The 27521-nt window shown below is 43.0% G+C and overlaps 1 protein-coding gene and 1 pseudogene across 1 annotated transcript in view; one reads left to right on the top strand and one right to left on the bottom strand.

The window, feature by feature from the left end:
• Window positions 1-27521, top strand: part of PLCB1 (phospholipase C beta 1) — a 521389-nt gene that overhangs the window by 190951 nt on the left and 302917 nt on the right. The gene's annotated exons all lie outside the window — the stretch shown is intronic.
• LOC136637936 (5S ribosomal RNA) lies at window positions 8326-8438 on the bottom strand (annotated as a pseudogene).

The raw sequence follows: 27521 nt of genomic DNA, 5'->3' as shown, positions 1-27521 counted from the left end.
GGTGTTCAATTGGGGGGGGTGATATTCTGTAGTCCTGGCCCTGGGCAGTACAGGGACCAAGATCGCCACTGGGTGATTTGTTTCCATAAAATGTAGCGGTACTAGTTGGGATCTTTTCCAATGACACAGTTTAGAATGTGGACAAATTCCAGGACGTTGTGCTGTTGGACATTCCCCCCCAGACATGGGAAAAACAAAGCTGTGCCTTCAGTGATGTGCAGTCAGAACATGAAGGCTACTATATTTTCAACTGGGAACTTTGTACGCAGTAGTTGCCTTTCCTCCCATCTTGAGCAATGGTTTCTCCAGAGAGCAGATCACTGGCATTCTAAACAAAGCAACCAGTTAACTTCTGAGTGAAACAGACATGTGAGTTCTCAATGGTTTTTAATTATGACTGTGTTAATTCTTTCACTGAAGTGTGTTTTCCTTTGGTAGGATTGTACCCAGTTTTCACGGTCTTTATTTAGACAGGTTATTTCTTTCCTTGTAATATGTTTTCATGTACATAATATGCAAATAATGGGAATGGTTTCTGAAACAATCCAATATATTTCAGTGGTGTTCAAACACTGTACCCTAGACGTCTTCCTAGCAATGCCAACTTCTAGATTAAGCTGGAACCTCTTAATGTTTTCTGCACTTTCTAACTACTGCAATTAAAGCACCAATGGTCTTCTCATTCATATATTCATAGCTCTTCCAGGATTTCTCAAAAGCCCAGCATGTGCTGTGTGTGACAATGGCATTCAATTTACCTTGTTGCCATCTGGGCAAAAGATGAAATTGACTTATTTTTAGCTGGCAATGCCTTGTCTAGTCAATGTCTCAGGATGATTAGTTTCCCTGGGTGGGGTTGAGGACCTGAACTGAAAAGCTGCAGCTGCTTCCAGGTGGGGTTTATGAGTTGGCTGCAATTGCAGAGTGCTATGGTAGCTAGGCACTTTGTAGTAGTCCAGAGTGTATTATTCAGATGCAATTCTTAGAGAAATTGTATTTTAAATCTCATGCACTGTAGTGATGACAACCTAGTGATACGTTTGTGTCTAAGATCATGATGACTTTTTGCCTGTATACTCTCCAATAACCATGTGAGGCATATATATGGATGAAATGACCACTTGATTATAGGCACTTATAGGAAAGGAAAACTTGAGATCAGCAGTGGTTAAGCCAGGACAGAAACTAGTGCAGTGTTAACTTGTTGAAAGCAAGTAACTTGCTGAAGTCAGTAGCCCAACCCCAAGTGTGTGCTCTCCGCTGACTCACAGCATCACCCCCTTCCCAGGGGGATGCAAACTTTTCACAGTCAACCCCATCAGGGGCCGAGGCAACCAAACCACATAAGCCCACTCCAAGGTGGTATGTGTCTTGGGTGGGTCAGGCAATCCAAGCTAAGGATTAGCCTGCCAGCCCCACACTGGAGGGGCAACTGAGGAGTGGGAGATAGGGTTATTCCCTGTCTTTGTTGCTTTGGGATGCCCAACTTTAGGAGGAGCCGAACAGGAACCCCACTTCAAACCTTTGTGCCCGCACATGTGGAACCATGATGGAGCTGCTGTGGTCTGCAGATCACAGGTTACGCACTACTGACACAAGCTGTTCAATACACTTGACATGTATATTGTTGTAATCTTCTCATCAACCTGTGAAGTCAGTATTATGTTCTTCATATTGCTTCTAGGGCATGGAGGCTAAGTGTATGGCTTATTTAATGGTACCCAGTGAGGTCACGTTATACTCCAGATTCTACCCAAATATTTCCTGACTCTTAGCCATTGTACTATACCAGCGTCCGCCTCAGGAGTAATTCTGCTGAAATTTGGAAAGCAATGGAGAAGAAGAGCATGGTAGAGGCAATTGAGTGGTGCTTGGTTACCAAGTTATTAACAGGGCAGACCAAAGTTTGATCAGGATATGCTGATAGGTCTCTGGGTGATTTGTATTATATTAGCAAGAGTTTGTGACTCCACATCGTTAAGCTGTTGTCCTATTATTAACAATATTTATATACCATTTTTCAACAAGAGTAGTTCTTAAAGCAGTGTCCTCTGCACACTTCCTTAACTTAGCCCATGGGTAAGTTGTGTTATCTCTGAGCCTCAGTGTCCTCCAGCTATAACAACTACTATCTATTTGGCTTAATTGCACCTTCCTTTGATAAATGTTTAAAAATCATTGCATACTTTCCTTTTTCCTGGGAACACAGGAGGGTTGAGGTAGGTGGCATGCTAAGAGACTATACAGGAGTAAGGAGGTATCTGGTTTTACTCAGCTGAAGTTTTTATTACCGTTTCTGAATGTTTCTTTTAGTCCTTAGTGAGCTATGCCTGTGTGAAGATAGAATGATCTTCAGTTTTTTTGCAGGGCAGCCCACTCAAAGGATTGGGTCTTGTTTCTAAGGAACAGAAGGAAACCTGTTTCCAAAGAAAAGGTCTCTTTAGTTACCTGAATGCAGTTAAAATGAAAAAGAGAGCTGGGGCTACAATGGCCATTTTGTAAGCATTGTAGAAGTTTGTATACAGGATCTCAGAAAGAGGAACAGAAAGCCTTGTAACTTAATCTTTCCAGACCCTCTGTTTAGCAGCATGGCTTAGGTAATTTTTATTAATTCCCTAGTTAAATGTTGTTCTGTGTCCAATTTAGTCCACAGTTCATGAATAATAATTTCACTCCCTGCTGCCAAAAGCTGTGCTGTGCCTTTAGATGCCTGGCAGTTAGGCAAGCAGTAGAAGAAAAGGAGTGCTGCAGCTTTCCACCGTGGTGGTGGTGGTAGATGGAAAAGATCATGAATCAGTGCTTTGCCATAGAAGCGCTATTTCAGTTATAGGCAAACATGTGTCTTAGGGAGAGGGAAACCATGAGGGTCCTGGCTAATAGACCTTGCAGGTATGAAGTCAGACATTTGCAAAGTGATTCTAAAACAAATGCCTGCTTACCAGGCATTACTATGTATGAGGATAACTTCCACATTTTAGTTCAGTTGTTAGCCCCTCAGAGGTTGGAGCCTGGGAAAATCCCAAGTAAGCTTTGTTGGCTTGTCTCGGTAAGAGTTGAGGTATTGGCTCAGTTGAGACACCACACCAAGTTAGTAAAGGAAGCACCACTGTGGCTTCTTGTGGCATCTGAATCAACACATGTTTGCAAGGGGTCAGCAAATCAGAAACCTTGATTTGAAGTGAGTTTGCAAACCATGGTTCATGCTGACTATGATTCGGTATTATGTCTGACAAACCACGGTTACATCCTTTACATCCAGAGTCCTTCTCCACCAAAGAAATGAGACTTCTGAGGAAGTGGAAAGTTGACCAACCATTCTAAGCCATCAGGTATGTATTCTAAAGTGTGATTAGTTCAGTTTCTGGCTTGGCAGGATGTCTCAATTGAGGTATTTCATCTGTCAAAACATTTTGACTTGAGATATGAGAGATTGTCTGCTCTGTTTCACCGATGTGTGAAGCTGCCTGATATTGTGAGACCTTTGGTCAATCTAGCTCAGTATTATCTACACCAGGGGTGCCCAAACCCCGGCCCAGGGGCCACTTGCAGCCCTCAGGGGCTCCAAGTTGGGCCCATGGGGAGCCCCCAGTCTCCAATGAGCCTCTGGTCCTCCGGAAACTTGCTGGAGCCCGTGCTGGCCTGAAGCAACTGCTCTCAGTGTGAAGATGACTGTTTGATCTCTCACCTAAGCTGTGGAATGTGGGCTCCCTCCACTACTTGCTGTTTCACATCTGTGATGCAGCAGTGGCAGTGAAGAAAAGGCTGACATTGCTTTGTGCAAGACCTTTTATATGCTCTGAGCTACTGTAAGACCTTCATTCATATAAGTTCTATCTCTAATATATAAATTTATTTAAATTTATTCAAATTTTAAATTTAAATTAATTATATTTTTCCCGGCCCCCAACTCAGTGTCAGAGAGATGATATGGGCCTCCTATCAAAATGTTTGGACACTCACGGTCAGAGGCTCTCCAAGTTTTGAAATGAGTCTCTCTCAGACCTATCTGGAAACGCCAGGGACTGAACCTTTGACCTTTTTGCATGTAAAACAAGTGTTCAACCACTGGGTTTTGGTTGAATTATCTGACCCTGAGTGCATGATGGCAGTAATGGTTCTATGTAGTTGAAAGACTTGGCTTTTAACTGTGGCCTGACTATGTTGAATGGGGTAATTAATTTATTGCTTGCATAATGCTATAATTTTTTTTAACATTTTCTTGTCCTTGCAACCTTAGCCCTTTCTTTAGGCTTTAATATAACCAACTTTTTCCAGCTCCTTTCTCCCATATTCTTGCATTGAAAGCTCTTGCATTCAGATAATTTAGCTATCCAACAATCTTGCTTATTAGCTCAAAAAGTCATGCTCCAGACTGTGTGAAATACTCCAGCTGTGGTATAATCAGAGCGGTATTAGGTGAACAAAAGCTTATTTTGAAGCTTTGTCAAGTAACCATGGTTAGGATTAGGCCATTATGTAGGCTCTGCACAAGAGGAAATGTATCTGACAGCCCAGTGTCACTTGTATATAGATTTCCAAGCACAGATAATTCTCTCGGTGGTTAGAGGACACTGATGAATACCCAAGGAATCAGCCAGATAACATGCTGACAGCTTCTGAAAAGAAGACAAAACATGTGGGTGTTTTCAGCTATTTAAATAGAATATAAAAGTGTAATTGAGACTGAGCAAGGTATGTCGTATTCTTCCTCACTTATTGTGCATTGCATCTTGTATGTTCAACACACGCAGTTATCTTTAATCTCATTAGAGTGACCTCTTACCGCTAAGTTACTTTTTATTCAAGTCAGGCACTGAACCGCAACATCTTTGGATGTAAAATGTTCTCACACTTATTCTGAAGTAGTAATTATATCTTGGAGATTAGGGCTCCCTTCCAGTCTCATGTCTCTACCAACACCATGGAATAAGAGCTAGATCTCCCACAGTCCCAGCACCAATGCAATCAAAACTGTTTCATGTGCCACTTTTTCAGGTTACTGAATTTGGATTACAGTGAACCCTCATGTTAACAGGCTGATGGGGGAGAGAGATGTCAGTGTCAACAGTTCATTAAATCCAGAAATCCTTCCCCCCATTAATCCATAAAAACTCTACCTTTGTGTTGCAGTTCTTTTCCGCTCCCTAGCAGGGTGCTCTAGGAATGGTTCTTCTAATGCTCCTGCTTCTTGTTTAGTCATTATATGGTTATTAGAAGTTATTACACAGTACAGTAAATCCTTAGTTTAATCCATTTTTTTGCCCACCCCACAGGTATACACATTTGGTCCCTGTTACGTATATGCAACATTGGGCAGAAATGGATGAATGTTCCCCAATTCAGAACAGTAAAGACCCCATGCAGACATTGGAAATTCCAAACACTTTGGAAGTAATGTACAATTTCAAATGTCGAGAGAGGTTGGAAGATTCCATGCTAGCATGCTTATCTACTTTCTTGGACTCAGGTGTGGATGGTCTCATTTCGGTTCTCAAGTACGGTGTCCTAGGGGTAGATAAATTTCTCAATTCCTGACATTATTTTAGGAATGGAGAGTTCGTGGAACTCCGTATTCATAGATTGGCCTCAGAAATGGTGAAACATCTCTGTTCCTAGAGTGCCCTCTTTGAAGGCGGAAAGGGGAGAGCATAGGCACCTAGAAGTCCTAGAAAGTAGATATGCCTGCCCCCAATACTTACTTACATAGCTCCCTCAGCACTCCAAAGGGAGCTGGAAGTTGTCCATTACAGGCACAATCGGAAATTGTCCATTAGAGGCATGCCCCAGTATCCGTGGGGTTCTGTGAAACCGTTGATACCAGGAACACCCCACCCCTGCCCTCCGAGGAGAGGGGAGCTTCGCTCTTTTCACCTCCAGATGGCATTCTGAGCAGGGCTGTACTTACGTTCTTATGTTGCGTGTTCATCCGCAGCCTCTGCAGGCCTCAGAACGACTGTTTAAAGGGGGAAAAATGCTGTCAAATCTGGAAGTGACGTTTTTTAATGCGTTATGGGGCATAGGGGCTTCCCTGTGCTGTATAAGGCTTTTAAAATGCCTCTTCTAGTTTTGCCGAAAAACTGGAAGTCACTGTTTTCTCCTTTAAACAGTCATTCTGAGGGCCACAGAGGCTGTGGGCAGATGCACTAGGCCTCTGCAGAGCTTAGAATACCATCCGAAGCCTAGGGGAGTGCAACGGAGTGTGTGGGTGGGGCACGGTGGGGGGCCATTCCGCACCTGCAGGTGTGAATTCGCGGATACAGGCCCCCTGTATTTCCAAAGTGTTCTGAATTGGTGTCCTTTACTGAGCGTTCATAGAACTGCATACTAACTTCTAATCACCATATTATAAGTAAACAAGAAACCGAGAATGGGAAAATTTGCCTCACTGGGAGCTGGTGAAGGAAGGGATAGTGGCCTTTTCTTTAAGCTTCTATTTACCACTGTCCAAAGCTACTGGTTTAGACTGATGGATTCTGAATGGACTATGCTTACCCAAGAAAGGAATTCTGAGGCTGTTGAGAGATGCAGCAATGAAAAAAGACTTTGTAGTTTATTAAAAAGGTACAAGGGAGGCAACGTAGATCTATATTAGATTATCAGTGGTGTAGATGAGGATGATGTAACAGGTAAAATATTTGTTCTGAAAATTTAAATTATGGCATCAACACCTGAAAGTGGGCAGTAGGTTTAAGACAAACAAAAGAAAATTCTTTGTGGTGTACAGTGTATAACTACTCTATGCAGCTCATTGCCAGAGGAAGAAAGAGATCTGCTGATTTGTCTCAACAAAAATGGGGTGGGGGGAACTGAAAGTCACACACACGTTTGCCGTTCGATGGCTTCTCACTCAGTTTCCAGGCAGCCCAAAACACTGCAAAAAGGCTCCGCCTGGCACAGGCAGGGAAATAGCCCTGGAGCCCTGCAAGAGGTTCCCTTGCGAAGGAACAGTAATACTCCTGGAGCCCCTGAGGCAGCAGAGAGGAAGGGGGGGCCGAAAACTTCTTTAGCCAGAGCACGTGCAGCAAGGTGGAGCGCTCTCTCTCTCTCTCTCTCACTCTCTCTCTCTCTCACACACACACACACACACACACACACACACACACACAGGGGAGGTGCGGTAGCAACAGAGGGGATTGCTTTAAAAAACCCAGGGAGTGTTTGCCAAATTTCCCCCCCCCCCATCGTGCAGGCTCTAAAACTGAGCACTCACAGCCCATTCAACCCACACTTTTCTGGAAGTAAGCCCTGCTGACTCTATGGGACTTACTGCTGAATAGACATGCTCTCCAGCTGCATTCAAGTATCCCCCGGACTTCTCCCCTGCAGTGCCAGCCCCCAACCCCAAGCACACTCACAGCCTAATTGTATCCACACTTTCCTGGGAGTAAACCCCACTGAGTCTGATAGGATTTACTGCTGAGTAGACATGCTCTCCAGTGGCATTCAAACATCCTGCGATTTCTTCCTTGCACCACCACCCCAGCACACGCAAGCAGCACAAATAAACAGAGTTTCCCATCCCTCCTCAGTGCCTACCCCCAACCCAAACAGCAGGGCAAACAGACCCAGGACTTCTCACCCCCATCCGGTGCCTGGACTCAGCTGTAGCCTCCCCAATCTAATGGGAGGGTTGTGGATGGGCAGGGCTCCTGCTCTCCTGTGAGTGCTTAGCCTTTTCCTTGCTGTCTGCTAAGAGCAGTTGCGTCGGGCCAGCGAGGGCTGCAGTGGTTCGAGCACCCATTGGAGATGGGGGGCTCCCTGGAGGGCTGGATAGGGGCCCCCCTCGGGGTTTGAGCAGCCCTGGCTTAACTCCATGGAATTTAGCACAACTCGTTTTTTGTTAATCGTGCTGAGTCACGGAACGGAACTAACGCAGATAAACAGGCTCCACCTGTATTAGCAAGCAGCGTAAATTATCTAAAATGGCCATAGTTTTGTCAGTAGCTATGAGCATAACACTCCATAATTGCTAATTGCATTTCTTAGGTTGACTTTTGATGTTACAAGCAAACAGCAGCAGGTTCACAGTGGTGCCTGGGCTACAACTGTGTTTGGGAGGGACTGACGGGATTTTAAATGTTTCTATATATCAAAATAATTTCCATGCACATAAAAAAATGAACCTGTCCAAGGGAAGCCTAGATTAGTATCATTGGAATACCTAGAAAACAAGTATGAAAATTGACACAGAAGAGCATTCAGTCCAGACACAGGTTGATCATCATCTTACTCTTCCTGGGCACTGTGCTGAGCAGAAATGCAAGTAAACCAGTGCTGAGGTTTGTAACTGGTTGGCAACCTCCAGTCTCGAAAGACTATGGTATAAGCCTATAGCACCCGGTATTCCCAAGCGGTCTCCCATCCAAGTACTAACCAGACCTGACCCTGCTTAGCTTCTGAGATCAGATGAGATCAGGCATGTGCAGGGTAACTCAAGTAGAATACACCACTAGAACTTGTACATCTTGCTATGTGGGTGGGGGGGTGGATGCCCATGTGCCCATCTTCACACATTTCACAGAAGATGCAACATGAGGGCATGCATTACTCATTTTTCCACTGTCTGTTGTTCATATTGTCCACAGTTGCCCTCGGGCTCCCTAATCCTGGGGAAGAGAAGAAGCATACTGTTGTTAAAACCTGTGCATGCAATGTCCTTGTGGCAGCTGTCCACCCACCCAGTGCTGAGCTAAATGGACTCAGGGCCAGATCCAGCTTGACAGTTTTTCATGCATGTGTGTGCCATTAATGTAAAAGCTACAGTGGAATAGATAAGTGTCAGCTGTGAAAAGACTCATGAATTTCTTGCCAGAAGCTGCTATATTTAGCAAGGCAGGATGCATAAAAAAAACAAACACCTAACAATATAGAATGAAAATAAATTTGTAATACATGAAGTTGTTGTAAATGGTTTTCTTGAAATGTTCCCATCTGTTGGATGCGTTTGCATCGACCGGGCCTGGAAGAGATTCCTCAAGTGCTCCCTGGTGTGCTCGTGCAAGTGCTCATGCAAATTCCTCCACTTTTCTCTGATCCCGGGTCTTGCTGGTATCAATGCGAGGTCTTCCTTCTTTTTTCGTGTGATACAGTTGCTTTGTTTGCAGTTTCACTCTGCTTTCTCGGCATTCTGATGCATTCTCGGCATCACCTGGCAGGACAAAGTTCCAAACAACACAGTCCTGGAACGTGCTGGAATCCCTAGCATGTATGCACTGCTGAAACAGAGACGCCTCCGTTGGCTCGGTCATGTTGTGAGAATGGATGATGGCCGGATCCCAAAGGATCTCCTCTATGGTGAACTCGTGCAAGGAAAGTGCCCTACAGGTAGACCACAGCTGCGATACAAGGACATCTGCAAGAGGGATCTGAAGGCCTTAGGGATGGACCTCAACAAGTGAGAAACCCTGGCCTCTGAGCGTCCTGCTTGGAGGCAGGCTGTGCAGCATGACCTCTCCCAGCTTGAAGAGACACTTTGCCAGCAGTCTGAGGCAAAGAGGCAAAGAAGGAAGGCCCATAGCCAGGGAGACAGACCAGGGACAGACTGCACTTGCTCCCGGTGTGGAAGGGATTGTCACTCCCGGATTGGCCTTTTCAGCCACACTAGACGCTGTGCCAGAACCACCTTTCAGAGCGTGATACCATAGTCTTTCGAGACTGAAGGTTGCCAATACAATAAAAAAAAAAATACATGAAGTTGCTGTTCATGGACCAGTGAGTTTTTTAAATGTCTTTCATGCCATACTTTCTCAGTAAACATACCTGAATCTATTTATCAACTATCAAATAAGGCTCATAGCAGCTAGAGCATGTTTTTGGTGGGGAAATGTTTGAGAATTGCATTACTTTCTTTCTCCCTCCCTCCCCTCCCTTTCACGAGTATACTGGATTGGAAGAGGAATTTGCATTACAATCAAACATTAGTTGCATGCAGATGAAAGCCCAAAAAAAGTACTCTTAATTTCATCAGCTGTAATCATTGAAGCACACACTTAACACTTTATTTTTTTTGGGGTGGGGAGAATATACTGGGTCTGAAGTAAATGGAGACTTACAACAGCTGCACTTGTTTCAGAATCATGCCTTTCAATCCGAGCATGATTAGTGAATTGATTAATCAGAAAGTACTGGTTGTCCTGTATAACTGAACTGGAATGCAAGTGAAGGAGGAGCACCTGTTAAATTGCCAGGCCACTTTCATCTTTTGCAGGAAATCTCCTTGTGTTAATACCTGCCTGTTTTACTCTGAAAGACACAGTGGGCTTATGTGACCAGAGAGGTTAAAAAGAGTGGAAAGGTGGAAGAGTGGAAAGTGCAGCTATGGCTGCAGTCAGAAGAGGGAAGAGCTAATTGCACAGTGAAAGAGGCAAAAATGGTGGGTGTTTGAAAGATGTATTGATGAGCTACTTCACAAAAATTTTCAATGCATTGTGAATATTTGTATTCACAATTAATAAAAACAGTTTATTACAATGATGGTCCATTTATTTGGAGCTTAAGCAGAATGTATCCTTCCACTATGATGCTTATAAATATGCTTGTAAAATGTGTTTTATGTCAGATGTTGCTCATAGTGGGTCTTGTACATAGATCTCCAAGACCTCTTTTAAAGGGCCTTCTCTCGGTCTAGGATTTGGGTGTCAGACAGGTTGCTAATAGATGGACTTTTTGTATTTTGCCATATGGATACGGCTCCTTCTCTCCTTCCAGTCTACAAATAAAGTCATCTCTTCATGAAATGTATCTACATATTTCTGTTTGAGGTTACACTGAATCAGTCATTTGTATTGTGGTTAACTGTCAACATGGTAAGACTGTTATACTATTAGTTACATCAAATTCAATTAAAGCCCAACAAATCAGGTTGAAATAGTCTTACACATCCAGCTAATTTAACTCTGTTAATGAAAGCCAATTGGATTGTGACTGAAGATTAATAGAAATGAACTTCCAAATTCACACATCTGAAGATTCCTAATTTCTGCATTATAAACACAGCTGTGGTGATGAATTTCAAGAAAGTGTGATGATTGGAAACAATAGAATTGCTATGATAAATCAGGCCAGCAGCCAATTTAGTTGAGAGTTTAGACAGTGGCTAGCAGCCAGATAAGAGCCCTGGTGGATCAGAGCAAAAGTTGGTCTAGTTTAGAATTTTGTTCCAGTCTAGAATGACGACCCAGATGGTTCCAGGAAGTTCGCAAGCAAGACATGAACACCTGTCTCTCTTGTTTGCACACCCCCCACCTGCAATTGTTAGTACAATAATGCCCCTGAGTCTAGATGCTCCATTTCGCTATCAGGGCTAATAGCCATTGATGATGTTTTCCTTTTCTACTGAATTTGTCTCCTTTCAAATTAAAGTCTTGTAAGCCCAGTCGTGATCACCCCATTTCATATTAGTGCATTCCATAAGTTAATTATGCACTGTGTAGGGAAGTGCTGCTTTTCTTCATTTCTGTGGGGAGTTTCATATGCTTGTCAATGACAGTGACCTTTATCCCATGTCAGAAATAGAGATTTGAACATGGATATTTTAAATGTCCAGTTTTTCTGAAACCTGTTTATCAACTTTCCATCCAAGGTGGAAAGGATTTGTGAAGTAGCTCACCATAAAAATTAAAATAAAGCAGGAAATAAAATGGCAAAATCAATCTATAACCAGTTCTGGGCATTGCTGGGGGGATAGGTGGGATGTGTGCACTGTACTAGGTGAAGCACTAAGGATAGTGGGTCCCAAAATGTGAGCTGTGGCTCCCCAGGGAGCCATGGAAACCAGCTAAGGGAGCCATGGAATTCTTGCAAAAATCCATCTCCCTATACAATGTTTAGGATAGTAATCCTAATGGGGAGCTGCGGCCAATGAACGAGAAGGTCAAGGGAGCTGACAGTCCAAAATTTGGGGACAACTGACAAAGAGGATTGACTGTGGTTGCCAAAATACTGGCCAAAATTGTGAAAATCTTGGTATTTTCGAATAATACCATCATGTTATAAATCATTAGATGGGTAATTTAATGCAAAATGCACTGAAACAAACCATGTTGTTTGTATCTGTATCTGTATTCATGTATCCGTATTCTATCAAATGTTATAGCCCAATAACAAGAAAAGGAAAACACAGCTACCTTATGTAACAAAAAGTGAATTTGCGTAATGCAAAACTGACCAATGAGACTGATTGTTCTGAGACCCAATGAGCTGTTATAATGACTCAGCAGGGAATCAATGTGTTAGAATGAGTCAGCTCTCATTTCATGCATCAGAGCAAATGCTAGAACTCTTATTTAGTTGTATGAGTGTCCTCAAGTTGGGCACCGCTTTTTTGTTGGTTACTGCTTTGTGAGTGACCTGTACTATTATAGAGTTAAATAAAGTTAGTGGTGGGAAGTAACACCAACACTAGTGATGTGACTGCATTTAGGCTGTGTGTAAGATACTGTAATTTATTCTGTATCGTCTAGTACGAAGGGAGGTCCATCATGGTGTAATGCAATGAGCTCTTGCATGGGATGATGCAAACCCTAGTGATATCTCTGTCTACAACCAACAATAAAAAAATCCATTAGCTTATTAAATGACAGTAACAAACCTTCATTGTGCTTTTTTAAGGGCTTTCTTGATCCAACGCAATAGTACTCAGTTTTCTAAAGGTCATGAGAGTGCTGGTTTGCTGGGTTGTCTTAGGTCAGGAAATTAATCAGCAAGAAAGGGCACCACTACTGCAAATGCCCATCAATATAACCTGAGAAGACCTGAATACACAGGACAGGAATTTCTTTGAAAACCTTAACATGCAGGAAATTTGTTTCAGTGAGGTGTTTCTTAAATAGCTTATCTTTGTGCCTGTATGGCCGGTAGACTTGTTCTCCATCCGGACTGATCATGAACCAACATCTGTGTAGATAAACAGCACCAGTACTGTACCCTCAATGTTGCCATTTCTATTTCTTTCTTGTATTTATTCTTAACCCCTGCAGGCTGGGGGATAAGAATAGGCCCTCAGTTTGGCTGTACTTGTTGTAAAAGGCGACTAAACAGCCACTGGGTAGATGGGACTCGTTAGCCTGGGAAGGCAGCTCATCTGAGAGAAGGAAAACTCTGATCCCAAACCTCCACTGCCTTGTGGCTACATCCAGTTTTGGAAAAGGTTTCAGGAGTCAACCTCGAGGCAAAATCCAGAGCCGGAGTCCCTGAGGCAGTTCATGGCTGAACACAGCCACGTTCTGGCAACTCTTGCGACGTCGCTGGAACCAACCGTATTGGCCTCTGCCTTTCCATTGGACCATTCCAGCGACGTGGAGGGGGGATTTGCTGCATGGGTAACAGTCTATCCTCCATATCTACTTTACCCAGGCTTTGCGCACTAGAGAGGACACTCTGTTCCAGAACCACCATTCAGAGCGCGATACCAGAGTCTTCCAAGACTGAAGGATGCCAATGATATATTTATTCTTGATTTTCAACAGCAGGTTGAAGACTGTTTAAAATTGTATGAAGCAGAAATATTAAGATACCTTACTGTGTGAATGCCTATATAGGCATGCCTGGCATCTGCAGGCGTTCCATTCCAGAATCCCCCGCAGTTAAGTAAAACTGCGGATGCAAGGAAGTGTCCCCCCACCCTCCAGACACGAGTGGAACTAAGCTCCCCTCACCTCTGGAGGGTCTTCTGAGCCCAACAGAGGGCCGCACACATCCATCCATGGCCTCTGCCAGGCTCAAATGACTTGGCAGAGCAAAAAAAGTGACTTCCTTTTTTTTTGTAAAACCCGAAGTGACTTTTTAATGCCTTATGAGGCATTAGTAGGCCTGACGAAACCCTCAGTGGCTTCCCTGGGTCTCCTAATGCCATATAAGTCATTGAAAACATCATTTTGTTTTAAATTTTAAAAACATGGAAGTCATGATTTTTTAGTTCTCAGAATCATTCTGAGGTCTGCATAGGCTGCAGGTGGGTGCACATGGCCTCTGCAGGGCTCTGAACACCCTCCAGAGGTGAGGGGAGCAGTGCTTCCTTTGCCTCCGAGGGGGTGCATATGGGGGGGACCATGGACCTGATCCGCAGATAAATGAAACCATGGATGAAGGATCTGTAGATACGCCCCCCCCCCCCATTCCTTATATGTTTTTTCGGTTAGAAGTTGACTGTTGGGTGTTTAGAAAGATCAATGCTTGGGGTCAGGGTTGTCTCACCCACTCAGTCTGGCGAATATATGATCTTTCACCATTTCCCCTGATAGATGCCGACATGTGGGAGGAGGAGCTTAGTATTTTGCTTGGTGCAGTTATGTGAATTGATTAAATAGCCCAGCCTAAATTCATGCCCCTGTCTTACATGCATATCTGGGAGGCGCGTGGGAAGTAGACTGCTTTTAATTGTAGGAGCTTATACAATGTTTATATTTCCAGAATGTGTGAGAGGACTTTATCATTTTTGGCTTCCTTTTTTTTTTTTTGTCTAAGCAGCCCTGTCTGAGTTTCAAAACATCTCATGCTTTTCAGGGGTGATCCAAGTATGCAAATATAGTATCACTTTATATTTTACAAATCATTCTTTTGCTAACCATCTGCTTGATGAAAAGTTCTGTAGAGCTGAATAACTTACTCTTTGATATATCATTTAGAAAAAACAAAATGTATCATACTCCTTTGAACTGTGTGTTTGTGTGTGTGTGTCTGTGTGTTTATATATGTATATATAATTAAATAGTTAAAAGGATGATACATTTAGTATTTTTCTAAAGAGCATATATATATATATATATATTTATCTATCTATCTTTTTTTGTGGACCAGCATAATCATCTGCATTTATATGTTTTCATACCAGTGTGGGAGGTGACATAATAATAATAATGATGATGATGATGATGATGATGATAAATAATAATAATAATACTTTATTTTTATCCCGCCCTTCTCCCCAAAGGGACCCAGGGCGGCTAACAACATATAAAACAGATTAAAACATAATTTCACAACAGATAAAAACATATTAAAAAACACATTAGCAGAACCCATAAAAACAGTAGTCAGATAAAAGTTAGAATAAAAGAGCATAAAACAGCAGTTCTTAGATGAATCGGGCCTGTAAAAAAGCAACTAAAAGATGTATAAAAGATGTTAAAAAGGCCACAAAGTCAGAAGGCTTGGTTAAACAACAAGGTCTTCAGGCCTCGCCGAAAGGTCTCAAGAGAGGGAGCCATTCTCAAGTCAAGGGGAAGGGAGTTCCATAACGTTGGTGCCACTACTGAGAAGGCCCTATTTCTTGTCGCCGCCCCACGAACCTCCTTGGGCGGCGACACTTGTAAAAAGGCCTTCTCTGATGACCTGAGAGGACGAGCCGGATTGTGCGAAAGTAGGCGATCTCTAAGATAACCTGGCCCAGAGCAGTATAGGGCTTTAAAGGTCAATATCAGCACCTTGAATTGGGCCTGGAAACGAATGGGCAGCCAATGCAGCCCCCGGAGAAATGGGCTGACAGAGTCAAATCGCCTAGATCCAGTGACCACACGGGCCGCCGCATTCTGCACTAATTGCAGTTTCCGAACCGTCTTCAGGGTCTTATCCTTCACGTCAGGCAGCAGAAAGTCTTGGGTTGGCCCTACTAATATACACTATATACAGTGAGCCTGCTGGAAGAAGAATAAGGGATGTTAGTTTGTGTACTCTGGTGAGCATAACAGTGCCAATATAGAGGGAGGGACTAAATGACCTACAGAGGCATTCTAACTAACAAGGCCTGGATCAATTCTTGAACCTTAAGTGTAGACTTGGACATTAAGTCTAAATCTGAGACCTCTTTTTCAGTACTCTGAAGATGTTAATATTTCTTACCAAGGGGATTGATATAGTTTCAAATTTTAGACAAGATTATTTGAAATTGCATCAGGAGTAATTTCATTGAAGTGAATGAGAAAACTGTATTAACGGGCATTTATTACTCATGGAAGTCTACAGTAAACCAATTACTAAAGATTGCACTTCTGCTGACATCTAAGAGATGCATGACAAAACCCCCAAAATTCTCCCTGCTTAGGCTGGTAATGGAACATGGAAATAATCTCTAAATGCCCATGATAGGGAGCGATGAGGAAAAAAGAAAAACCAAATGCTACTTTGCATTTATTATAGTTGCAGCTGACTACATGGGTTCTTCTATCTGCATGATCAACCAAGACACACAGTGATTCTTATAGCCAGTACACAAGCATCTGCTTGTACTCAGCCTTCCCTCTGCTCAGAAAATGAGAACAACCTACTTGCTTGCACAACAGAGAGAGCCAGAAGTATCTAATTACATTTCCTGGATTTCATCATTATATTTGTTCCTAAACAAGCATCATCACAGAGCAGGTAAACATCATAACTGAGCAATTAGCATCAGTAGTTATTTGTATGGAGTCTAAGCAGAGGGGTAATTTTCTTGAAAATCCTAACTGCCATACCATTGGTATTGTTTCCCATATTTATTATAAACCATTATTCTTTATTTAATTGACATTGAAGAGGTGGTTTATCCTAGAGCTCCAGTTATCTTTCCCAGAGTGGAATCTGGAGATCCTTCACTGAGGTGACATCTGTAGACTTTTTCAATGATTCTTTTAAAAAACGTGCGATTATTTTCCAATGAGTGTTTTGGATATTTCTAGTTTACTCTGTGTTTCGCAATGTCCACCAATTACTGTCATTAGAGATGTGTGGAACCATTCCAGCTCACGCCTTGGTGGATATCTGTAGACATTAAGCCAGTGGTGTATAGACACCTGTGGGGACTTTTTATTTATTTATTTAAAGAATTTATACTCCGTCTTTCTACTGCAATCAAAGCAGCTCACAAAATAGAACACCAATACAATTATAGATAAAACAGTAAAAAAAAATTAAAGCATAAAAACAATTAAAACAATGAAACACAACAGACTCCAGTGGTCCAATGCCAGCAATCAGCCCCCAATGCTCCAGCTCGCAATGCCAGCAATCAAGTGCAATGGCGATCCTAGCCCCTGTGTTGCCCAGTGCCAGGACTGCAAAATAGTAGAAGTAGTTCCTGATCTGCAGGCTCCCCTCACCCTCCAGGAAGCAGTAACAACCCCCAGTAAGTGTTTACAGTTTAAAAATAGAATTCCCCCCCCACCCTGGCATGATCATGGGAGCATTGGTGCCACTGTTACCGTTGCCCTGCCCCTTAAGGGAGCAGTGACAGAGCCTCCTAGTCTGCAATGCGCAGTTTGGGAACCTCTGGATTTTGGTATCCACACTGTGAATACACAGCTAAATGTCAAAATTAAAGGCAATCAACCTACAGGCTTCTGTTTCACCCCCTGAAAAGGAGATATTCAAATGAAGGTTCGGGAATCAGTGCAGCATTCAATTCAGAAGATTATGCAGATGACCCATTTCATAATTCTTTATTGTTCAATCTTCATATTAATGCACTTCAGCCAGTTAAAAGGGCATGGAGTGGGAACTACTTTAAACCACTGGCAAAATAAATCACTGTATGTTCCTTCTTTTTCAGTATCCCCAGGAACTAAGGCCAAGTTCAATCTGTCCACAAGGCTTGTGCTTGAATGGCAACTTCAACTAACAGAATACTGAAACAAGGCAGTGAACAATGTTTAGCCCAGTAATGAACACCCACAGTTATTCAAGGATCTCATACAACTAGCCCTTCTGCTTATTTGAAATAGCAGCAAATGGCCATAGACCATGCATGGCAGACAGGCAGTGATGAATGAACAGTAAAGCAGAAATCAGTTTTTCAGGAAGTTTCCTTATCCTACAGATATCGAAGAGATCAGTTTCATTTCCTTCAGAATCATCTGCCTAGAACAAAACTACTACAAAAGTGATCATATTAATGTTACTGTGCTCTCCATCTGCCTCTACAATTTATTTTTGGTAAATGGCACTGCTTTTTAAAATGCTATTTTTCATTTTGTACTTTTTCTTTAAAAAATACAATTTAAAATGTACATTAAGTACCTCATCCTGTGACAACTTGATGAAGTTGAAAAGATTTAATGTAATACCAATGTTCATATAAGCCTGAGTGTCATAAATGCAGCACAAATTGCGCTTGACGACCATGACTGCTAAAAGCCAGTAACATATTACTTAAGTATAAACTTCTCTTGCCACTTCCTTGTGCAGTCTGACTGGCTGAGGAAGGAATGAGGGGAAGAGTTTGAGGCGGGTGATCTGTTTCTTGCTTTCTTTTAGTGAACAGGAAGCATGTCAATGTGTTACACATCTGTGGTGGACTGGAGGACTTCCTGAATCCACTATTCCTTTCACCATCTGCCTTGATGCCATTCAGGTCCCTTCTTGGTTTCACTGGCCATTGTATGAACTAAAATCTCCTTCAGGCATCTATGCATTGAAATGCTCTCAAGTATCTAAAATACTCCTCTTGAGTTTTCCATATTCCTTTTATTGCTTTGTTTGTGTATAAATAAAAACTTGAATGCAACAGTCTTACATTCATTTTCTAAAAACTACAAATCCTGTCTTCAGCATTCTTTGTATCCTTTCTAGTTGACCCCATGACCCAGCCTTCAATTGTAATTACCTTATCAGAACCAGTTGTCTTGCTTGACCTCTAAAATGTCAAGAGATTCATTTTCTGAAACAACTGAACAAGAGAGCAAGGTCTTGAAAGCAAGGTCAAGGACACAGAAGTTGGATTAGAGTAGACCAGTGCATGATTGAAGGTTTGTGGGAGCATTTATGAGTTCAAGATCCAGGAGTAGTTGGCAGAAGAAGAGAAAATGGCAATATGTCTCCAGGTTTTTCTTGGTGGGAATGGAGTTGAAAGTACTGCAGATAGTTGAAGAGAAATGTGGATTCAGGGGTCAGGGAAATTTGAAATCAAAAGATAGAACTGAGTCTTCTGTGTTTAAATATCAGTATATCAGGATGCCGTTTTGTTGTGAAGTGTTGGCAAGCCAAGGGCATTAGACAAAGCAAATGCTTATAGAATGGAAAATTAGATTTCCAACTCATGAACATATAACTGATGTTATGCACTCAACACTGTAACTGTGTCTGGAGAGTAAAGGGTGACGTCAAGGGTAAAGTTCTACATGGTGGGAAGGGGGAGCCAGCCAAGGTGGATGGAGCAACCAGATTAGGAAGAAGTGGATGATAGAATATAACTCATGAGAATGAGAAGTCTAAATCAAGATTTTCACAGAAGCTCAAGGTAGGAGGCTATGCTCATATTAATTTAGCTCCAGCTTTAGAATTTGGCTTTGTCCTGTATTGTTTGGGGGGGGGGGGTCCTGGGCATCTCAGCAACTCAGTGACCAAAGATGCGTTTGCCCCCCCGAGTCGTTGCTTATCTAGCCCTGTTCCACCAAAGTTCACTGAATTCCAGCTCCAAAATGGAAAAGGGTGATGGGGGCTTAACGGTTTGCCTGTTTGGCAACTCCTACACTTCTTTGGAGTGGGGAGGCTGATGGAGGATTATTTCTTTATTAAGGATGGGTAACAGAACCAAATGGATTTCTATATTACTAGAGATTTGAGTGGAATAGTACTTTTTAATCTGACCCACTGAGGTGAAATCACTGCATCTGTTATGAGCAGTTAATATCAGTTTTACAAGCAACTTGCACTTGAACCACAGTTTCAAGAAAGTAAAATGTAACTTAGATGGTCAGGGGATGCCTGAGTATTTCTACTCATACTGACTATGATACAGAACAGAGCATCTGTAGTGCCATGTACATATGCTTCTGTAAGGAGTCTTTGGGTTGGCCAGCTGAACATCCTTACCATCACCTGTATCTGTAAACAGTGCTGGTACAGGTTCCTGGGGGCTCTGGGGCAAAGCCCTGCATTGGGGCCCCCATGGCATCTCACCTGTCCACGAGCACAGGTGGTTGAAGAGTCAGCCTGGCCAGTTGGGCCCTACAATAAATAGGCTTCTGCCCTCTTGGCAAGTTACACAGAAGGTAAAATTCTACCATGTGTGACTTTTCCTGTCATTGCAGCAATTAAACTAAAGAGTAAAAAAAAAGTGAGATTTTTCCTTTATATGCAACTGTTAGAGCTACAGGAGTCCACTGCAGGGTGTGGACCTGTAAACAAGAAACCGCCAAATTCTGAGGTGTGTGTGGTAAGCGGAAAGGAACTGTATTTCACCAACTGTAGTAACTAGGAAAAGTTAGGAGAGAAGCATTCCATGGACTGTACAGATGGCATGTACACACAGTATGTGAAATATTGGAGTCATGGCAGAAGTACAGGTCCAGTCTATTTATGCACGGATATTTTATACACGGATTTGACTCAACACGAATGGCCCCTGCAAATGAGTAGGAATGTGCTGATCCCTGGAGAAGGGGAAAATGCGCCCCTTTAAAATCAGTTTAAAAAACTGAACAGTCCTTTTACAGTAGCCTCCTTAATATGAGAGAGAGAGGGCAGCTGGCTGACAGTCCATCAATCCTTCTCTCTCCAGGGGACCCTCCTTTCCCCCTGAGCAAGTGAAAGAAAGATACTTTGCATTGGTGAAGGGAGGGGTCAGAGTGAAGCCTTTCTAAGCACTTTGAGAGAGACTGATTGTTGTCTTAACATCACAAAGGTCAGCAAGGCTGTTGGACCAAAGAAACTATGTTTTTTAAATTGATTTGCTATAGTGCATTTTTTGCCATGCACATGAGTGCTTGGAAGCAGTGGCGTCGCCGGGGGGGGGCCGCACCGGGTGACTTGCACTGGGGGGTGAAGTGCTAAAATCGCGGTGGTTAGGAGTAACCCCATCATATAATATACCGTTGGATGTGGAATTTCGAGCAGAATGTAATGCAAAAAACCGGAGTGAAATATCTCCTTTCTAACAAAAGTTATGGCCAAAAAACTGGAGAACAAAAAATGCATGGATCCCTATGGAAAGTGGAACTGAGCCGTATCGCGCATTTACTTGTGAGTAGGTGAACTTGCCTTAGTGCATAGGAAAGGGCAGGCTGAGAGGAATCCAACGATACCAGAATGGTCCTGATCCAATGAATGCAATCCCCACAAACACCTGCGAAGGAGGTCCCTCCCTCCAGGCAGAGGAATGTATTAAGCCCTATGGAAAGCTAAAGTAAGCCTCACTGTTGCATTTACTCGCGACTAAGCAAACGTGCCTTGGCTGGTGGTCAGGCCAGGCAAAGGGGAATGTGAAGCTACCAGAATGGTCCTGATTTGATGGAACTGGAGCTCAACAAATGCTTCAGAAGGCAGCCTCACCCCCCCCCCCCCAATAAAAAGTAGGCTTCAGCTGATAAGGTGAACTTTTTCGAGACTTGCGAAGCCAGGTTGATCCTGACAGTGATCTGGTTTAAACAGAAGTTCTTAAATTGAACTGGGCACTGGGTAGGGCTGAAAACCTTACTGGTTTTGGAGGGGGAGTGTTATTGCAGGCAGGCTACAGAGGAAATTCACTTGGTGGACCAGGGCTGGCTTCTGCTTATTTAACTATTTGTTTTACTTTAATTATTTATACTTATTTATTTTAATTTGCCTGATGATGTCACTTCCACCATGACGTCACTTCTGGTGGGTCTTGGAGAGACTGTCATTCTAAAAAGTTGGTCCCAGTGCTAAATGTTTGAGAACTGCTGCAATAAGGTGTTAGTAAATTGACACCCGGGGGGGGGGGGAATGTGACACCACTAGTGACCAAAATCACAGTTTGGAGAAATAATACTATCATGTTATATATCAATCAAAATGTAATTTCATGCAGAATGTATTCTATCTAAAGGTACAGCCAAAAAAACCAGTGGGGGCGGAGTGATGGTACATCACCACGCCTACTGCCTGGGGTGTTGCCCCGCCCACTGCATGGGGGGTGACACGATGGCATCCCGCACCAGGTGGTGTGAACCCTAGTGACGCCACTGCTTGGAAGGGAACCCACCCAAATAATTAGGCTCAATCTGTATTGACATCCTTTCATTTTGTCTCCTGCCCTTTAGGTCAGTGGCAGCTTTGCCTTTGGAGAAGCTTTGGTGCCATTAGAGCTAAAACTGAAGGGGAGAACAACCACGGCCTGGCTGAGCTTCCCCTGGTTCGTTCAGACTGTAATCTGCAGAAGTGTTGCAGTGGTGGGGCCTTTAATCCTAATGCAATGAAAATTTTTGAGGTGGTGCGCGTAATAGAGTCATCCCATTTAGCGGTTGGTTACACATGAGTGCACAAATACTTCTCCCAGGAACCATTTTTAGTGGTCTAATTGATCTCTCACATTCAAAAGTAGGGCCCTATTGTTTAGGTCATTCCGCAGACTGGAAAGGCAGGCAGCAAGGTTCTCCAGAACTCTATTACAGGAAGTCTTGTAGTCACACATGATTAAATCTTCTATTGAACGTTCTGAGACTGTTTTCTGGCTTCTGTTCATGGCACTGAAGATGCTGTTCCTCTGTAATTGAAAGAGCAGTCAGGCATGACCTAGGCCTGTTTACCGTATTTTTAAAGTGGGCTTTTTCACTTTCCTCATGTTTGAGGTGGATGATTCATAAATGTGCGTGCCTGTGTGTGTGTGTGGGGGGGGGAGGATTAGTATACCTGATTTTTCAGAGGAAAATTCAGCCAAGAAATATTTGACGCAAACTAATTTGCTCCTTGCTGCCACCAGTCAGTCACCTGGTTCTTATTTCAAAGGCATAGGAATGGATTTTGGCTATATTGGGTACTTTGGAATCAACATTTCTGAAATCTGCCTGGAAATATTTCTTGGGGAAAAAAAAATCTTCACCTTCAGTTGATCATTAATTGTGTTTGTACTATTTTTATATAATATTTGGACTGGCCAACTTACTGTTTGTTTTGATTTCTTGGGGTTTTTTCTAAGTACACTCTTGACTTAGAAGTGAACAGCCAGCTGAGTAAGTCTTGAACAGCCACTCTTTCTTACACTTTGAAAACGGAAGTAACCTTGATTTGGTGAGGTATGTCGTAAGAATTTATGAAGGTGCAGGGGAGTGCAGTTGCCCTTCCTCCATGTTACCTTGTCAGACTGCTTCTTTAAGCAGTTTTTTTCCCCTTGCCTGGCTCTTTCAGACAGGCTGGGAAAATCAGATGGGCTGGGAAAATAGTTCTTTAAAAAGTTGAATGCAACAAGGCAAGATAAAGAAGCACATGATTTTTGCTCCCCTCTCCTGCACACTGCTTTTGGAATAGAAGTAGGACCTCTTCCTTGGTATCTCAGGAAATGGGGCAAGCACATGTTTAATTAGCAAGCACAGGCCAGCCCTGAATGTCTAGTTTAGCCCTAAAATGCAGCCTTGCACAACAGGAATTTGAATTACAAAAAAGAAACAAAAAAACTGAAGCTGCTTTGCTTGGGTCTGATGACAGCTTTGCACTGTCTGATTTGTCTTCAAGCTTTAGGTTTTGCCTTGTTCAATCCTTTCTGCTTTGTTTTACGCTATATATATAGCGTAAATATAATATTTATGCACTAATATATATGCACTAATATATATTAGTGCAACACAAGGCAAATAATATTTCACAATCACAAACTGTTAAATATTGGCTTCTTGCAATGGGAATGGTTAACTAAAGAATGGTATATTATGTCGAGAAATTGATGTTTATATTTGAATGCGAAAAGATAGAATAATGATGTAGTTGCAGTGGTGTTGAGGTGATCAGAACTCTTCACCCAGTGGTGTCAGTAGGGTTTGCATCACCTGATGCGGGAGGGCAGCGCCTCACCCCTATGATATACCTACTCCCCTGCAGTGGGCAGTACAACGCCTGGGGGGGCATGGTAATGTACCACTGCCTGCCCCCACTGGTTTTTCAACTATAACTTAACATAGAATAGAGATTATTTCAACATAATTTGTTTCATTGCATTCTGCATGAATTTACGCATCGATTGATATATAACATGATGGTATTATTTGAGGTCCATTCAAGACCTTCAGATCCCTCTTGCAGATGTCCTTGTATTGCAGCTGTGGTCTACCTGTAGGGCGCTTTCCCTGCACGAATTCTCCATAGAGGAGATCTCCATAGAGGAGAGGCCTTAGGAATGGACCTCAACAGATGGGAAACCCTGGCCTCTGAGCGTCCTGCTTGGAGGCAGGCTGTGCAGCATGACCTCTCCCAGCTTGAAGAGACACTTGCCCAACAGACTGAGGCAAAGAGGCAAAGAAGGAAGGCCCACAGCCAGGGAGACACACCAGGGACAGACTACATTTGCTCCCAGTGTGGAAGGGATTGTTACTCCTGAATTGGCCTCTTCAGCTACACTAGACGCTGTTCCAGAACCACTTTTCAGAACGTGATACCAGTCTCCCGAGGCTGAAGGATGCCAGTGATGATAAATGGTATTATTTGAAAACACCAAGATCTTAAAATTTGGTGAGTACTGGTGTCACCCCCCATATGCATCACTTGGTGTAGCCAGCACCCCCTGCACTCCCCTAGCAACGCCACTGCCTTCACCTTAACAGAAAAACATATTTGCCTGCCTAGTGTGATCCTGCCTGGAATGAGTCAACTTGGGAAGCATCTCCATTTTGACTTCCATAACCTGCACCTCCACCAACACCTAATCTGGATGTGTTTTGGGCACTCCAGAGTGTTCTGGCCTAAATTTAGGTGAGAAAACACTGACACCATGCTGTGTATTGGACAAGTAAGTACATCTGATATGGCCAAGGAAAGGTTCAAGGTTTTTTAATTTTTTAATTTTTATTTTTTTAAGTTTTTCACCTTTGCATTAGCCACTCAGAAGGGTAAAATCTTGATCCCTCAAAATCCCATGAAAGGAAACGGCCACTTTGAACAGGGCTTCATTTTGCTCCAGCATGCATAAAAGGGTGTGTCAATATAAGTGGGGTTAACTGAAGCTTTAATTAAGGATGGAGGGAGGGATCTTTATACAAGCAGAAAGTTTCTTCTGTTCGCAAAGGGAACTCCCAACTTCAGAAGCGCGAGTCAGGATACCAACCAGAATGAATCTATCTCATGTTGACACTTCCCCCTGGACAGGAGGTAGACATAGGAACTGCAATGATGTAGGTGCTTTTTAGGCTAGGCTTGTGTAGCATTAGATTTTATCCTTTTCAGTTGCCTCTTGTTCTTATGCTTTCTCAATTGCAATACATGCTTTTGCCTGTTCGACCTTTGCCCATTTCCCTTCTTGTTTTGTCTTCCTTACTAATCCTGTGAATCATTGGGAGTGAGAGTTCACCTTTCCTTTTCACTCAGTGAATAGCTATTGTGACAAGCTGTCCGTGCACGGGTATGATATGCCAATAGATTGTTTATCAAATTCAGCACGCATGGGCCCAGATTGCAAGTCAGCTTTTGGATTTTATCTGGGGTTTAAATTACATTGTATTTTGCATGTGTTGCATTTATTGCATTACATGTATTGCATGCTGAGTGCATATGCCACTTTCCGTGGTTTGACGTGCATTTGAAAATCAGGAGGATTTGAAGGTAGGGCAGGAGCACTGGATGAACAGGAAAAGAAGTAATGATGTAGCTCAGTATTTCTCAGTGTTTGTCCTCTGCTGTACCACTTCACATGGTCCACCTATTTGAAGTACCACTGGAAGTAACTGGCAATGATATCACCAGTCACTTCTGGGTTGGGAGGCCAGGTCCAAAACGACAAATACCAGTAAGAGGCTCAGGGTGGATGGGAGGGCTTTTTCGAATGTGGAAAAGCATGCTTTGGAGCTCTGCTCACCCAACCAAGCCTCCTACCTCTGTTTGTCGTATTACATTCCTGGTCTTGCTGCGGAGCGGCAGTTGTCCAGGGGTCCCATGAGTACCCCAGACACCACCTCAAATACCAGTGGTGGTACCCATACCACTGGTTGAGAAACACTGATCTAGCTTCTCCACTGTGTAGGATTTGAGATTGCAAGGAGTATTTTCTAAGCCAAGCCACTATTTATTACCTCTTAATTAAATTTTGAGATTGGGTTTTCAGTGTAAGCCCTGTAAAGGAAATGTTAATGCTAATTGGGGGAACGGTACCTTTTTCCTGATTTAAGCCAGCTAAAATAAAGTATACCTAGTTTTGGTGTGCTTTTGGTAAATCCTTGTATGTATGTGGGGTCAAACTGGTTTACTCTGGGTCTTTTTGAACTTCACCTGCATCTAGCAGAGATAGCTTACTATTCCAAGATGCAACACGCGTTCTGAATCTCTGAAGAGATTTACTGAAGTGATTTACCACCCCACCCCCCACCCCCCAAAAAAAAAACTGGGTACAAAAAGCTGGGTACAATTAAGTTAAGCAGACAATAAGGCCAGGTGTGTACTAAAATAGCTACTGTTCACTTCTTTCCTTGCATGCATAAATGCATGTGAATTTGAAGAGGTTGGAACTTGTTCTTTTATTGTTACTCTATTTCCCTGTGCTTCAAACTTTTCTAGCCCACTCACAATTTTTTTTGTACCAAAACAACGTGGAGGAGGTTGATGGGCGTGCAGAACAAATCCACTTGCGTGAGTTTTGTTGGTTACTGAGAACGCCACTCAGCTCAAAAGTTGCATCTCTAATTAGCAACATGCCCTCTACAGTTGTCTTTATTTTTGTTGTGCGAGTTGTTGCAGAGATTAGCACCGAGAAACATGCAAGCACAAAGGCACACACAAAAGCACAAACAGTTCAGACTTCTTAATATATGGTAACATTTAATGAGTACCCCAACAAGTGATAACCCTTTTCGCATAAGCAATGTATTAATAGATTTTTCATTTTGCCTCGTTCTGTCAAACACTAGGAAGTGAAGAAAATTCTGCTGAATCCGCTGAAGGTCTGTCTTTCATTCTATTTCCACCTTAGATGCTTCGGGGAAGCCCACAAGGAGAGTATGGAGCAAACATTTCTGATACTGGAGATATCATTTAGTTATTGTCGCAAATAGCCATTGACAGATCTCTCTCAGTTTACTCTCTGAGCTGACAATTGCCTAGGACAGTGGTTCTCAGCCAGTAGTATGAGTCCCATTGGTGGTATGTTACAGAATGGCAAGTGGTACGCACAGTGGTACACATGTGTATGAAGTGTATCCTCTGCCTTAGGGACTAATGGTACTGCTGTGTCTGGCCCTGTCCTGTGGACAGTAGGGATGACTGAGACCAGGGCTAACCCAAGATCTGATGCCTGAGGTGGCATGCCAGTTTACCTCCCTCTTTACCCTACAAGGCTGTACCCTCTTTACCCTACAAGACAGTAGGGATGACTGAGACCAGAGCTAACCCAAGATCTGATGCCTGAGGTGGCATGCCAGTTTACCTCCCTCTTTACCCTACAAGGCTGTACCCTCTTTACCCTACAAGACAGTAGGGATCACTGAGACCAGGGCTAACCCAAGATCTGATGCCTGAGGTGGCATGCCAGTTTACCTCCCTCTTTACCCTACAAGGCTGTACCCTCTTTACCCTACAAGACAGTAGGGATCACTGAGACCAGGGCTAACCCAAGATATGATGCCTGAGGTGGCATGCCAGTTTACCTCCCTCTTTACCCTACAAGGCTGTACCCTCTT

The sequence above is a fragment of the Tiliqua scincoides genome, chromosome 1, assembly GCF_035046505.1.
Source record: "Tiliqua scincoides isolate rTilSci1 chromosome 1, rTilSci1.hap2, whole genome shotgun sequence".
Taxonomy (NCBI): Eukaryota; Metazoa; Chordata; class Lepidosauria; order Squamata; family Scincidae; genus Tiliqua; species Tiliqua scincoides.
This window is presented reverse-complemented; position numbering and strand designations above follow the sequence as displayed.